Source organism: Globicephala melas, chromosome 17 (genome assembly GCF_963455315.2).
Source record: "Globicephala melas chromosome 17, mGloMel1.2, whole genome shotgun sequence".
Lineage (NCBI taxonomy): Eukaryota > Metazoa > Chordata > Mammalia > Artiodactyla > Delphinidae > Globicephala > Globicephala melas.
In genome coordinates, this window is record NC_083330.1 from 1,174,322 (window position 1) to 1,191,150 (window position 16,829).

Sequence of the window (16,829 nt, forward strand, 5' to 3'; positions counted from 1 at the left end):
GTGTCTGGGGAGCAGGGCAGTGGAGGTGCCCTGACACAGAGCTCAGGGCTTGTTCCTCTGACCTGTTACTTTCACAGATGCTCCATCCACGGAGGGGCTATCGGATGTCATGAATTTGGCAAGGCTCTGAGAATGGTCACATCTAACACACGAGCCGCTAACACCACATACTGTTGTTTTAAGGGTTTGTATTTCATGACACACTTCTTCCCACCACACCTTCATGAAGTAAGTATTTTACACTCTATAGGTGAGGAAAGCACACCGTCTGCTCCCAGCACCCGAGATCCGCGGCTGCAGGGACCTCGGGAGCTGGACTGTCACGTTATATAAGGGACTCGAGCATCCGCAGGTTTCAGGGTCTCAGGGGCCCTGGAACAAATCCTCCCACAACACGAGACGACTGTGTGAACTGATTTCACCTCATTTAGCAACTTTTATGAAGCTACTATGAATTCAGATCAGGCAACGGGGAACCAAGCGTTCAGGAAACGTACTCAGGGCCATGAGCTTGTGCGTGGCTGAGTCAGGACTCTCGCTCAGACTCGGGCCTCAGGCCCAGACATCTAACTCCTGTCCTTCCCTTCAATCTGTTCACCCACGTGGACGAGGAGTGGGGAGGCCAAGGGATCTCCCAGCTTCACACAACCATGAGGGGTCTCACCGCCCATGGACCTTCAAGACACCCACCCTTACTCAAGAGTTAAATCACCTTCTCTGTTGCTATTTGACTTTGTTTCAATGACCTAGTTATTTCTAATGACTGTAATTTTAAATTACCCACCTGAGGCTTGAAGGAAGGTGGTGTCAGAGGTCACCCTGCTGGCTAACCCCAGCCCCGAGTTGACCACGTTCTAGATCCAGCAGAATTCAACCGTTATCCAGACTCGAACAAGAGGTGGTGAACTTGTTAATCCATGTTGACTTTCCTGGACTATAATTTAGCAACTTATCATGAATAAGGTTATTTGGTCATTGTTGTGATATTTTGTGGTTAGAGAAGCTGACACAAGATGTGAAATCACCTTTCAAAGAAACACACGTAGGTCACAGACAGGTGACCAAATAGTGTGAAAACACTATCTTGGTTTTACACAGGGTCTGTTATAAAAGTGCCGTGAAGAATCATTGCCCTTAACATGCTATACGTGTTTTCTTCTTCCTTTATAAAATATTCAGTCTCCGATTTATTCCTGACGCCTTCCTGCTCTCTGTAACACAGGCCAGACTGAAGCAAAAATCAAATTTTCAGAAAGCCTGAGGGAGGGTAAGATGTTCAAGGAGGAGGCCATTAAATGTCACGTCTTATAGAGGCCACTGGGCAGATTTGTGGCTGAGGTACCATTTTAGGAAGACACGGACTTCCCCAAATGTGCTGTAGGTCATTCAACGTGTAGATCTCACTACGTTCTCCACGGGGCGGCTGGAGGGGGCCTCAGATGGAGGACAAGCGTTTCAGCATGAGGCCTTTCTCTTGCTTCCCTGGACATTTGTTCAAAGCATTCTTTGCTCAAGCCAGTGTCAGCCCTGAAGGCTGGTGGTTTTGCATTTGATTCCTTAGTACGTCCTTCTCTCTCTTTGTATTGTTTCTTCTCACAAGACCTTATGTCATCTTTACGGTGATGAGTATTAGCTCAGTTTTAATTATTATGTATTTTGTACTAAGGATGTCATCATGAAAGAGATTGGTCTTTCTCTATTTTCCAATATTTGTAATAACAATGTTTTCCAGAGATACTTCCAGAACTTTCAAAACTGCTTATTTTCTTAATCAGAAAATGAAGTTTAGGGTTTCCCTGGTGGCGCAGTGGTTAAGAATCCGCCTGCCAACGCAGGGGACACGGGTTCGAGCCCTGGTCTGGGAAGATCCCTCATGCCGCAGAGCAACTAAGCCCATGCGCCACAACTACTGAGCCTGTGCTCTAGAGCCTGCGAGCCACAACTACTGAGCCCGTGTGCCATAACTACTGAAGCCCGTGCGCCAAGAGCCCATGCTCTACAAGAGAAGCCACTGCAATGAGAAGCCCATGCACTGCAATGAAGAGTAGCCCCGCTCACCGCAACCAGAGAAAGCCCGCGCACAGCAACAAAGACCCAACGCAGCCAAAATAAATAAAACAAATAAATAAATAAGAAAATGAAGTTTAAAAGCTGTTCTGAGATGTGTAGGATGGTCCCATTCTTTTGTGTGGCGGATGTATTTCCTAAAATCCCAACAACAGTGTCCCCAGGCCACACACTCTTCTACAATGTGGCCCTATCACCTTCCCATGCCCTTGAGTGGGGGCTGGTTTCTGCTTCAGGCCACGGGGATGGTAGGTGGGCATGGTCTGTGCGACTCCTCGTGAGATAGCCCCAGGCCATGCCAGCCTCCACACGGAAGTGCTGGCTCATGGTCGCAGTTGGTCCCATGAAGTCATTAGCCATGTGACTGAGTCACCTCGTGCCTCCAGCCCAGCCCTCCTGCCATCTGAGTGCCACTGTGAGGGGTCAGTTCACACCAGGAGGAGCCAAAGGGCCGCAGCTGGGCCACCTGAACTCCTGGACCAAGGAACCTGTGAGCACAAAGTGAGCTCCCACTAAGTGGGAGGTGACTGGTCACACAGCAACAGAAGCTGCAACCTTTTCTTATCAAATTAGCAAAGGGCTTTAAAAATGATGTTTAACATTTACTGAATGTCACATTGGCTTGGCCTTGATGGGAAATAACGTCATAATGTATCAAGGGCTTTAAAGCAACCAGACTTTTGGACCTTGTGAAACTATCGTAAGGATGTGGCCAGGTATGTGGATAAGAAATCCCAGAGTCCGTCCTCCGCTCCCAGAAGCTGTTCTCCACTCCTAGAGGTACCTACAGTTTCTTGTATACACGCTTCCCCAGCAGAGTTGCTTATTTCATCAAGCCAGCAAAAATGTCTCTAGCATGAATGGTTAGCAAGATATTATTTGATAACAAGAATATTATATAATGTAACATAATCTTGAGTGGAGTCTCAACCCTTTTACCAGGTTCCACTGGTTGGAAGCAAGCCTTGGGCAGGTTCTGCCTGGTTCAAGCCCTAGGATGTGAACATAGACAGTAAGGATCACCAGAGCTGTCTGTCTGTCTGTCTGTAACTGATTCTGGGTGTGGGGCTCAGACCCTACCTACAGCACAGCCACACAGGCAGCGAGAGAAGAAGTCTGCTCAAATATGCAGTTCTGAAAAATAGAAAACCACAGTGAGAGTTTTAAAATTCTCTGCCTCACGGCCCAGATGGACACCTCTCTGGACCATGTTAACCTAGAGGTAGTTTTCAAGATGCTAGAAGAGTGATCTAAAATGTATGACTTATAGTTAACTTAAACTAGAAAAAATTCTCACCAACACAATCCAGCATTATTTCTCTTTTGACGCATAGATTTATTCCAAAGTATGTTTAGGCTTGTATAAATGGTTAAATAGTTCCTATTTATTTATTCTAAACTTGATGTAATTGTTTGACTCTGCTATACTTACTACCTGATACTTTCATGAAGGGAAGAAAACTAAATAATTATCAAATCAGCGTTGGCTTTTTATTAGAAAAAAATCCCATAAAATGTATTTAGGCACAAAAATGAAATGCTTTCGATTTTGTTGTTTGGTGTTGACCCTTGAAAGAGAAAATATAATTTCAAGAGCTTGAAAAACATTTGCAGCAAAGAAGGTTGTGTCTTTCAAACAGAAAATAAACATTGTGGAAGCAAAGAAACAATGGTAGTTTGGGGTAGTTGTACTTTATCATTGGAAATTAATCCATAGTGTGTTTCATTTTTGCTTTGTTAAAAATTGGGCAAAATGGTGAGTTTTTTCTTTCTTTGCTGCTTGGTTCTGTTTTACCAATTAATGAAATTAAAATGCATATTCTTTTCATACTGTATATGTGTATTCAAATCTTGGTAGAAATTGACTAAAAAAAAGGGGACGTATTTTAACCTAAATAATAAAATTGAGCAAATACAACTGAGTTTCTTCTACTTTTTATTAGGAAGATAAATTTTAGGTCATTTCCTTGGTAACACCACTCACTGCTAAGGACATCCGCGAAAGTGGTACCTGCCCCAAAACATGAGTGACCTTTTGTATCCATAACAATTTCCAATGTTGCGACTCCTGAAAAGAATAGAGATCATTTTGCAGAGTGAAAAGAGTAGAAAAATGTAGTCCTTTGCAGAAGCAATAAAAAATAAAAATAGTTTATAAGAGGCCAGATGGCAACAACATCTCAAGGTCCTGATTGGAAAATCCCCGCCCCCATCAACAGTAAGAGTTGCCCTCATTTTGGTCAGATCTGAATATATTATGAGTTGAATTACCAGTATGGTTTAAAATGAAAAAAAATATACAGTCGACACTTGAACAGTAGGTTTGAACTGCACAAGTCCACTTATAGGCAACCAGTGTTCAGCAGTAAATACTAAGTATGACAGGGTCCATGGTTGGTTGGCTCCCCAGATGTGGAGGAACCCAGGATTTGGAGGACCGACTATAAATTATACTCAGGTTAAACCCCCATTGTTCAAGGGTCAGCTGTGTATTTTAAGTGTACTCAATTAAAGTCTCTGTGTAAAGAATGCAACATTTGGTGTGAATTTTAAAAAGCCCTTGAGATCAAACTATGTACATGACAAGCTTAGTTAGCTTTTTTTAAAACTAAATTTTATTATTTATTTATGCATTTTTGGCTGCGTTGGGTCTTCGTTGCTGCAAGCGGGCTTTCTCTAGTTGTGGCAAGCGGGGCTACTCTTCGTTGCGATACATGGGCTTCTCATTGCGGTGCCTTCTCTTGTTGCGGAGCACTGGCTTTAGGCACGTAGGGTTCGGAAGTTGTGGTGCAAGGGCTCAGTAGTTGTAGCTTGTGGGCTCTAGAGCGCAGGCTCAGTAGTTGTGGCGCACAGGCTTAGTTGCTCTGCGGCATGTGGGATCTTCCCGGACCAGGGCTCGAACCCGTGTCCCCTGCGTTGGCAGGCGGATTCTTAACCACTGCATAACCAGGGAAGTCCCTAGTTAGCATTATTGAACTGAGTTGGATTATATCCTCAATACAAACTGTTTTTTAAAAAAACAAAACAAAACACTTTTTATGTATAGACATAACCTGACAATCTGTTCAGACTATTGGTTAATCAGGATTTTAAAAATAATCTTCCTAAATCCTGTGTGTGGGTTCTTTTAACTTAAATTCAAACACACACATTTGGATTCATAGTGTTTTCTTTTTTTGCTAGATTGTAAACATTTTCGATGTGGTGAGCTAGTTCCTACTCTTTAATGTTTATCTCAGGGAAGTTGGAAACATTCTAATCTCTTAGACACTGAAGTTTATATCCTGTTACAAGACTCAAATGGAAACTAAGTGTTAAGTGTTGTATTGAAAGTCTTCAAGTTAGCACTGTAATTTAAAGAACTTTATTGGCATTTCATGTGAAAATTGCAAGAAAATCCCTCTGGGGACGGTTCTAGTAGAAGAATTATATTCTTAGTTTATTAAAGAATGAGCTTTAATTGTAGATGTCTGTTATGGGCACTGAGTAAATGCAGCATGCTCTATCTGTTGGGATTTAAGAGGATTTAAACCGTCGTTTGGTAAGTCATGATGGCCTTTTCTCAAGAGGGTAAGCAGGATTGTAATTTTCTATATATTCTTGCCTATGGCCAATCAGAGAAAGGGAATCACTAGAGAGATTGATAGTATCTTTTTCCCATATCTGAATGAAAACGTTCAGAATTAAAATTTATCTGGCTCTTTAAAGTGAGATTAACTGTGGGTATAGATAGATTATTATCTATCTCCTAAATCAAAATTTTTGCTGTAAAGACAATAAGAAAATAAGATGATACCACTTAACTCATTCAGTTTGTCACCAGACTATAGGAGAATAATATGATTACAAGAGAAATAGAAATAAAAATTAAGTAGAACTTTACTATGATTATATCCCTGAAAAGTTAGAGCAAAACTTGAGAAACATTAGCATAAACCTTAAATGACATATAGATTTTTCTTTTGCCCTTTTTTTCAAATCATATGAATTTTAATAATGATGTCACATCCTGTGTCTGAAACTGGTTAAGTGTCCACATGGCAAATTTACTTTTCTAAGTGACCGTTGAACTGTGTTACCCACGACACAAGTTGTGCATCACAGTCACACCTGGCATGTAAATACTTCCCTCTTCTGTTGACTCCAGCAGACAAATATACTATCTCAGAAGCCATCTGTGGAGGATGATCAAGTCCCAAAGTGGATAGGACCTAGTCTCTGAATCAAGTTGTGAAAGGAGGATTTGTCAATCCAGCACGTCCATTTTGGAGTGAGTTAGAGATGAACGTCTCTTATGAATAAATATAAACTGGTGTGACCAAAGGCCATTAAAAAATTTGGAGTTTGTGAGTTTTGAATTGTTTGAACCAAAATGCAGCTTAGATGTGAAAAACTAAAGGCTAACTAAAATATCGATAATTTCAGAATTGAGCGTATCACAGAAATGGTGAGAAATATTTTTAAACATTGTAAGAACAACTGTAACAACTTTATTTACAAAATCCACTGATGATTTGTTAATAATATTTGACAACGTGGTAAAGCTGGACAGACCAGAAGAATTAGGCAAAAGCAGTAGGTTTTAATTCCTCTCAATTACAGTGTGATTTTTGTAAATTTCTTAAATGTTCCAACTTGCAGTTTCCTTTTCTGTAAAATGCGAATAAGAAGGCTTTTTAGTATGATCCTCACGAGAAGGAATGAAATCAAGTGTGTCTGGTCTATTGCACGTGACAGTTACCAGGGACATTTTGTTCCTCCTCCACTTTAAATAATCAAGGAAAAATGAAAGGAAGAAAAAGGAGCTGCATTTTCATGCAATATTCAGTTGTTTTTAGGACAGTTTGGGATTCTGCGTAAGGCTGTATATCTCCAGGAGCTCAACTTCAACTGTTAAACAAATTCAGCTTCAATTTTATTGAAAACTTATTTAGTTTTTGAACCATTTGTATAACATCTGTCTGCACAATTATATTTTAGAATTTTAATTCTACTCTTAATAAGAAATAGTTATATGATGATGAATGCTCTTGACATAGTTTCTTAAGGTGATAACATCAATGTTCCTTTTTATATTATGATCATTTTAATTTTAAAGTAGTGATCAGAAAAATAAAAGCTAACATTTATTGACTGGTTACAATATGTCAGGCTTCCATGTAACAAGTATACGTTTATTATCCCATTTAATCTTCACAACAGCCTTAACCAGGAAGCATCATTATTATTCTAATTTTATAGATTAATAAACTGAGGTTTAGGGAGGGAAAGCAATTCATCTCATATCACCCAATAAATAAGTGATAAATCTGACTAAAACCTTGCTTTTCCTCCATACTCTTCTGTAAGGTCTTCAACTTAATTTCCATAAGAGTCCATAGACTCTACACAAATACTTACGTGTGTGCATTCATTCCTAAGGTAGATGAAATAATTGAGAAAATGCACACATTTATATCATAGAATTGATTACGGGTGAAATGATAGGACAAAATTATTTTGAAATTCTGAGGTGTCTAGTTCAGATGTGGTGAGCAGAGGGAACCTCAAACAGAAATAGGGCTCCGTGTGCGCGGGACAAACTCACCATGCTCAGATCACACGGGAGACCGGCTGGAGGTGAGGTTGTGAGGGACAGCTCTGCAATGAGAGGTCTTCTGAAGACCAGACTCTGATAAAATTTTGAGTCTCATTTTATAGGCAGCAGAATTTTATGTGTTGTGTGTTTGTCATCTGGGGGCAGTGAGAATAATAATTTAAAAAAAGGAACCAATTTTTTTTTGATGGAAAAATGTCTTCCTATGGAGGTAAAGAATGATCTGTTCAGGCCAGTAATGACAATGTCCTTTCATCCTCCTGGTGATTCACCCAAGTTTGGTGCTGGTCGGAATGATCTGGTAGAGAGTGAGGGAGGGAAGAACAGGAAATGAGAAGGAAAAGGAGAGAGAGGGCGAGACTGAGGAATGAGAGAGAGCTGATGCAGAGATAAAGGTAATATCCAAAAAAATAAAACCTGGAAAATGCCAGAAGAAGATTTAAGCACAAGAGAAGGATAAATCCTCTCCTCTTTTTTTTTTTTTTTTTTTTTTTGCGGTACGCGAGCCTCTCACTGTTGTGGTCTCTCCCGTTGCAGAGCACAGGCTCCGGACGCGTAGGCTCAGCGGCCATGGCTCACGTGCCCAGCCGCTCCGCGGCATGTGGGATCTTCCTGAACCGGGGCACGAACCCGTGTCCCCTGCATCGGCAGACGGACTCCCAACCACTGTGCCACCAGGGAAGACCAAATCGTTTCCTCTTACAACAGGAGGATAAAGAAGTCGGGTCCCGGTACAGGTTGATTTGTAGTCATCTCTGAGAAAAGAAAGGAGGCTGTCCTCCCGTCTGATCAAGGGATAGGCAGTCATGCTTAGTGGAGAGCCAGGTGGGGAGGTGGGAGGGCTGGAGGGACGAGCGGGGAGGGAAGGGGACAAAGAGCTTCTTTCAGAGCAAGAAACAGTCACCGCAGGAAACGCTTGCAGAATGGCAAAGACCCCCAAGAGTTCACCCCTACAGAAAAGCACTGAGAACACTGGCAGATTTAACTTTTCCAGAAATCTTGAGATTAACAAAAGGCAGGAAACACTGCAAGTAGCATTTACTCAAGAACGTCACCAAATCTTGGTAAGAAAGCAAGCTCCGTGTCCTCCTCACATGTTCTGTTCCCACTTATGAACGAGAGAGTAACAGTAACATAATAAAATAGGACAATCAGATACAGTGAATACAAGTTACGAGAATGCGGCCTCCGTCTTTCTCTCTCAAATTCTTACTGTACAAATGTAAAAGCCGTTTCCACCTTAACTAAGCACACTGTGGTTGTAACTTTTGTTGTTCGAGATGTGACAGCAAAACGCACACAAACTCCTTTTTTCTTCTTTACAGTTTCACAGAGAGAAGCCTTGTTCTTACTGCGGAGCTTAGCCACCTCAGTGTATGCTTTTTTTTTTCTTTATTAAGTCGAGAACTCTCACCTTTTTACTGAAAGGAAGCACTTTACTTCCTCTCTTTGACATATCTGAATTGCAGCATCACTGTTCTTGCATTTGGAGGACATTATTAAGTAAAATAAAGGCCCCTTGATCACAAGCATTGTGATAATGGACAGTCAATTGGCTTCTAAGTGACCAACGGAAGGGACACGCAGGACAAAGGGATGATTCTCATCCCAGGTGGGTGGAGCTGATTTCCCGAGATTTCATCAGCTACTCAGAACACCGTGCAATTTAAAACTTAGAAATTGTTTATTCCTGGAATTTTTTATTTAATATTTTCAGACGGCAGTTGACCATGGGTAACTGAAACCACAGAAAGGGAAACTGCAGATAAGGGAGGATGGCTGTGTATGTCGATAAAACGGTTGTAGAAAGAAAGAAGGAAAGAAGGACAGAAAGTTATCAGAGAGGTATGTGGGAGGATTTCCAGCGTTAAATGCCTGTTTGATGCACTTTACCGTGAATTTAAAATAGAAGGAGTCACTATAACTACGTACTTTTCCACAGTGTGTGTTCAAGGGTGCGTGTTCTTCTTGGGGGAAGGCCAACTGCTGGGCTCAGACACAGTCTTTATTTTCATATATTTATTGTTTAGAGTGAAGGTGAGGAAGTAGATGACAATGAATGGCCGCTGAGGTTCGCACCTGAGGCACACAGGGCCGAGAGGTAGGATGCAATCAGTCATCCCGAAATACCTGAGAGGATAGTGGGGCTCAGGTGAAAGAAGATGAGATTTGAAAAATGTTCAGTCAATTTAAGTTCAGGTAGGTCATTGGTGATTAGCAAGAAGTTTTGAAATGTACTATTCTGAAGCGAAGCTGTCCACAAAATATTGGGTCACACTGTAAATTCCAAAATGACTTTTATTGGCTGAATCTCAAATCCATTCTTACTCATTGGATAACTTGACAGTCAGGGATTTACTTTGCTGCTGTGTTTATTTCCTTTCCTCCAGAGGTCAAGTGATGAGCAATGTTCTCAGGATTCGGGAGAGACCAAACCCAATGCTCGTTATTCTTCTTGCAGTAAGGTTAGGTTACTAGTTAAACTATTACCCTTATCAGCATTACTTTAAATGACATGTTCTTATTTCATCATGCTTATTTAACTGAAGTCTATGGCACAGGTTTTACACTGTTAATATCTAGCACCAACTCAGATACTCTTCAAGGTTCTGTCTCATAAGGTGCTGTGCTCAGTGACTTGGTGATAACAGAAAATTCAGTTACTCTTTCCGTCTTCGTTTTTGACAAATGGAACAGAAAGAGTTTATCCTGGAGAATCTCAGACCCTTTCCTGATGTGACTGTGGGTGCATATATTTGTGTGTGTGTCTGTGTGGAGGTATCTGAGATGGGAAGAGCTAAGAATATTGCATATCTCCCCACGGGGAAATATTCATGTATCATTTCCTGTATTTTCATCCACATTTAGTGCAGTCAAAAGAGTCAGAGAAAGTGCAAGGAAATGGATGCTGAGAACCTGACAAGCACAGAAATATTCAGGCTTCATTCTATCATGACGACTGTAAATGAATGAAACCTTCCTGATGGCTCCACCGTTGACACGACATAAAGAGTGTTCTGGGTCCATTATCTGGTTGAAACGCTTGGACTGTTTTGAAACATGGGTTTATGATGCTTACCATTATTTATTTGACATGCATCGACAATTTAAATTTCAGTGTTTCTGGGGAAAGGATCAGGTAACCACTGAAAGAACTTACTTTCCAGGCTCATAACAACCCTTTAGCAGAGCACAGCAGCAGAGCCCAGGCAAAGCGCTCATTTCCTGGGGATCCCGCATGTGCTGTTCTGTCACCCGCCTAATAAAGAAAATGTCCCTCGTTTGTGAAAAAGAAATATTTTCAGAAGGATGAGTATGCTTTAGAAGTCCAGTTTTTTTTAACATTGTGATCATGAATCAGAAAAGATGCTATAGAAAGAGACTGTTTTAGAAAATATGTCACAATCTTCCATTTCCCTTTCCCTGGCAATAACATTCTTTTGAATAGACATCACCCAGCCTTTGGACCGTCACCTCTGCAACTCTGAAGTCGCCGAAGTTAACATGCTAGAAGAGATAAACAGGAAGGATGAGGGAACAGCGCCAGGGCTCAAGACAGGCGTGTCCCCCTGGCGAGTCAGGAGAGCTTGCATTCTCTGGTTACAGATCATCTGGGGGAACGGAGCCTGGCAGCTGAGGCCTCTCGCTGTGCTCTGAGCACCTGACAAGGCATCATTGGCAGAAAGTCTGCGTTCCCAGCCCACTTACCACTGTTCAGGTGATGGATGAGAACAGGGGTTCTCATTCTTGCCAAGAACACGGCTGCCAGCTGTTCTGTGGCATCAGAGTTCGAAGGAATTTTGTGCAACATGAAAGACAATTCTCATGATTTCAATTTTTAGTTCTCTTCAGCTGCTTTGCTACTCTTATAAACACTTGGAGTTATATCTCCAAGAGATAAACAAAAAAGGGAACTAGAAATCACTGGGCGCTCTAGGGGAAATCTCAGTAACTCAAGTCATGTGGGAAATGTTCTTTTGAGTCCTTTCTATAGTTTTGTTCTCAGATTGTTTGTATGTTAGGGAATATATGTAAATATAGTTCTTTATACTGTTTCCTCTATTCCAGGCCTGAAGGGCAAAGACCACCATCAAACGGTCACTTTACCCCAGCCTCTCCCATGGTTCCTGGAATTCCAAATCCAAAGGCCCTTCGTTCACTTTTCCACTTTCCTGTCTGATACTCTTGTTTGACCTAACAGAGGCCTCATTCTCCAAATCCCTTTCTCCCTCTGAGTTTTCAGTGAAACAAAGTTAAGGTTATGGAAGATGAAGGATAGCCCTCCGGTCATGGCATCTGCTGGGCCCCGAAGAGATAGCGGTCTGGCTCCCAGGCTGGTCGCTGAGGACCCTGTGTTTCAACATCATACTTCCCCTGCTCCAGACGTGAGGACCAGAGCTCTCCTGCCGCGGGTGGTGAGCCCGGTGTCTGCTGGGAAATTCAGTATCTAGGTGGTTATCCTGTTTCATCAAGAACACAGAGTGAGAAAGAGGTGAGATACGTTTCTTCCCCAATCACATCTTTCTTATGCTTTTAGGGACTTTCCTTCCACAGGATATGGGCAGAGCTGTGACTTTGAATAAAGTTTTGAGCTGTTATCACCTTTGATTAGCTATAGTTATTACCGCCTGGAGAAAACTGTATTACCGGTAAGAAATCAGGAACGATGAAACTTGCCCTAAATTTCATCCAGGGGCAAGGGAAACACTAGTTCCAGAGAATATATTTAAATAAACAGTGAGAGACCAAAAAGAGCTGCTCCATGATTTCATTGTGTGGTTTGTAGTTGTTTAGTATGGTGATTAGCAGTACTTTTTCTTTTTTTGCTCTGCAAATGTAATAAGAATATCATTACATCCACAGAATGAATTATTCACAAAGTTTGAAAGAAAACTGCTCAGTTCTACAAGGTAAGAAACACAAACATTATAATTTTTTTTTCCATTTTATTTAAAGCCCCCAAAACAGATGTTAGTTTATTACAATAGAGTATATTTTCCCTGAAGTGAACTGGGTTGCATTTAACTATATCATCAGTGGGCTCACAGTAGCCCAGTCAGATTGGAAAATGAGAACATCATTGCTATTAAAATGTAAGATAGCGTTCTTCCTTTGAAGTGATAGTAATGATACCTTCTTTTACAAGTTACCTTATTTTAAAAGTCTTTTTTTGGAAATTTAGAGGATTTTAGTAAAGCTGACAACTTTTCAAAAAAGTAAAACTGTTACGAAAATGACATTTAATTCTTCAGAGTCCTTCCATCCCTTCATTGTTCTGACCAAGTCCCGCAGCACGCTTCATGGGGAAGGAAGGATATTTACTGTGGTTTTTGTTGTGTTTCGTACCTTCAAAGTTATGCTGACAATGTATTGGCGGGATTAAGACGTGAATACAATAATTGACATATTAAAGAGACAAGAAAATAGAATAATTAGGTTTTAGGCAGCAAATAGTTTTGAGAAATGCAGATTACAATAGACCCATTTCCTGAGTGTATGTAACTTCATATTTTTGAGATTTCTGTCTTCCTTCTCTGTTTGTCATCTCTAACTTTTAAAAATAATATCTAAATCTTAAAATAATGTCTTCCATTTACTGGGCTCTTCCCGTGTGTCAGGATTAGGCACTAACGTTGGTGATTTGGGCACTAATGTTCCAGGATTCAGGGGAATCAGGGGACTTCCTGGTAGCTGCTTATGACAGGGCTGGGGTTCGGACGGGCCTCTGACTACAAGACACCCTGTTTCTGCTCATTCGTGGCCTCATTTTCATGGTGAAGTTTAAGAATTCTACGCCTTCCATTAAGTGGTTCACTTTAGATGTTTAAAAATTCCTTTAAGAGTTAATACTCGGTCCACAGTATTTGAAGTTACATAGCGGCCTCGCAGGAAATTCAGCTGCTGTTACAGCTCAGGTGTGCAGAGCCAGTGTAGGCCCCTCGGAGACACCGTGCTGAGTGTCACGTAGCGGGGGAGGGGGAACAGGTGACGGAGGACACCTCAGGGGCTCCACTCAGCAAGCCTGGTGAGCAAAGCAATCTGCACTTTTTTTTTTTTTTAATTGGAGTATAATTGCTTTGCAATGGTGTGTTAGTTTCTGCTTTATAACAAAGTGAATCAGTTACACATATACATATGTTCCCATATCTCTTCCCTCTTGCATCTCCCTCCCTCCCACCCTCCACAATCCTACCTTAAGAAACAGGAAACATCTCGAATAAACAACCTAACCTTGCACCTAAAGCAATTAGAGAAAGAAGAATAAAAAACCCCAAAGTTAGCAGAAGGAAAGAAATCATAAAGATCAGAGCAGAAATAAATGAAAAAGAAATGAAGGAAACGATAGCAAAGAGCAATAAAACTAAAAGCTGGTTCTTTGAGAAGATAAACAAAATTGATAAACCATTAGCCAGACTCATCAAGAAAAAAAGGGAGAAGACTCAAATCAATAGAATTAGAAACGAAAAAGGAGAAGTAACAACTGACACTGCAGAAATACAAAAGATCATGAGAGATTACTACAAGCAACTCTATGCCAATAAAATGGACAACCTGGAAGAAATGGACAAATTCTTAGAAAAGCACAACCTTCTGAGACTGAACCAGGAAGAAATAGAAAATATGAACAGACCAATCACAAGCACTGAAATTGACACTGTGATTACAAATCTTCCAACAAACAAATGCCCAGGACCAGATGGCTTCACAGGCGAATTCTATCAAACATTTAGAGAAGAGCTAACACCTATCCTTCTCAAACTCTTCCAAAATATAGCAGAGCGAGGAACACTCCCAAACTCATTCTACGAGGCCACCATCACCCTGATACCAAAACCAGACAAGGATGTCACAAAGAAAGAAAACTGCACTTTTGTAAGACGTTCAGTTTCTCTTACAAGAGAAGGATGCCCTTCTCTCCCCCCCCCGCCCCGCTTCTCAGGCGGAAGCGGGGTCCTAGGGATGCAGCGGTGGGGACGTGCCCTGAAGGTTCTGGACTCGGGAACGCCCCGGGTTCTCCTGATCTCCCTCCTTATCCGTCCCTTTCACCTCGATGCCGCCCATCCTGCTGGCACCGTCGAGCTCAAAGCTCTTACCCGCCAGAGTCTGATTTTCCTCTGGCTTGGCCGTGGGCTGCGTGCACCTGGCTGACCAGCCTCCCCGGCTTCTGCAGCCACAGGGCCTGAGTCGCCACCTGGTCCCCCATCCAAGCCCAGCGCCCAGTGACCCGCCACCTCCCGAGCTCCAACGTCACGGGCTCCACGGGGCTGGTCCAGGCTGCATCCTCCCTTCGTGTGACTGAGCTGAGCTGCCTGTTCTACATCTCGAGTCCCCCCGTTGTAGATGCAGAAAAGGGGGGCTGAGGCAGGAGGTAGGGCCCCCGGGAGAATGCTTTTGCAGAGTTCTCAGTGGGGATGAGTGAGTGAGAGCTTGTTGTGTTGTGGGGAGCTAGTGTGACAGTGACATTGTGACCTCGGGTTAAAGGTGAATGCAGAGCTTGTTGCCCTTTGCTGGATTTTCTCCTCTTTGGACCAGACGCTTACTTATCGCTCTTCTGTTTCAAGCAAGCTCAGGTCCTACATAAACCTTGAATGCTTTAACCTATTGTTTAAACTAATAACCGGAATCAGATGCGGTTAACCTTGCTCAGATGCTGCCTTCACGCTGGAATCGTTTGCCTCGGCGGCGTGTCGGAGCCACAGGATAATGTTTAATGACGATGTCTGTCTGGGCTGCAGATACTCGCTGACTCATTGTAAAGTTAACAAAGTGAATGAACTCATGAACAGTGAATCGCAAATTTGCCTTGTTTTAATGGAATTTTATTTTGAAGTTAACTCCTAAAGGAGATTCTAACATGGTAAATTCGTTTGTCACCCTGGTAACGGATAGCTTTGAAGATGCTTAGTATTCAAAATAAATAGTAACAAACTGCTAATGCCCTTGTGGTCTCACGCTATTAAAATAAGATTAGTTGTCCACTGGTTTAACGCAATGTTCCAAAGGTAATAAAATATTACACAAGAGGCCAAACTGCGAAGCTGCGTTCAACACCACACAGAAGGTGGTGTGTATTTTCAGCTTCCTGTCCAGGGTCCGAGGCTGTTGAGGTGAGACTCCAGCCAAACCTCAGTGTCAGACTGGAAAAAACCCGTTGCTATTAAAGAATGAGACCAGTTAGATACAGGAGTCCCACACGGAGCTCAGCTCTGTAGCTTATTTTGCTACTATATTCTTTTCAGGGCCAAAATGTAGCATCTGAGGATCTATCCGTAGCAGTCCTGCTTGGATAATGTGCCCTATTTCACCATGAAAAATTTTTCTCTCTGAGCTGAGTAGAGAAACCACACTAAATTATTCCAGGGCTTACGCTCAATTACAGTTCAAAAGAGTTTCACTTATTTTATGTCTTGTGTAAAAATAACTCTTTATTGCCTCTCAGTTCCTCTACCAGAGGTCCTGCTTCGTAATAGACAAACTCACTTTTCAGGGTTGAGATTTAACTGTTTGAAACCGGCACGTAGTGAATCTGTGGGGCTGAGGCACTATTCCCTCTGGGTTTGGCCCGTTTTCCCCTCTTACACAAGTGGTGAGGAAAGGAACAGGGACAGCCTGGCAGGCTAACAGTTAACCTTTTAAAATAAATCATGAGAACTTTATGTAAAGTAAAACTCACATTTATTGCCCTACAGATTCTGCTGTGTATAAGCGTAAGGACTGATTCTCTACGAAATGGCTAATATCCAGGCTCCGAGTTGCCTGTCATCCTCTCATTACAGTGGCTCAGAAAGCCTTGACTCGTTCATTGAAAATATGCTAAATTGATATGGATTTTAAGGTATTTATCAAGTGTAGTATTTTTTATAGTTAGCAATTTCCAAATTTCTTCTTGAGTGAAAAATGGCTTGTATTATTGTATTTTTCCCTTAGAGGGAAATCTGTCCCGGGCTCGTAAACGATTTGCCTAAAAACTAAGGCCCAGATGGGCACCATTTGTTCTTCATTTTCGGAGTGTAAATTCTCCCCCACCACGCAGACTCCACGCTGTCCTGTGACACCACTGAGCTGAGAAGTGGAGGAGGCAAGCGAACAATCAGCTTTCTCAAGGGTCTTGGAGCTGTTCCAGCCCATCTCTTGCTGTAATTTAGTTGTCCCGGGGCAGGGGATG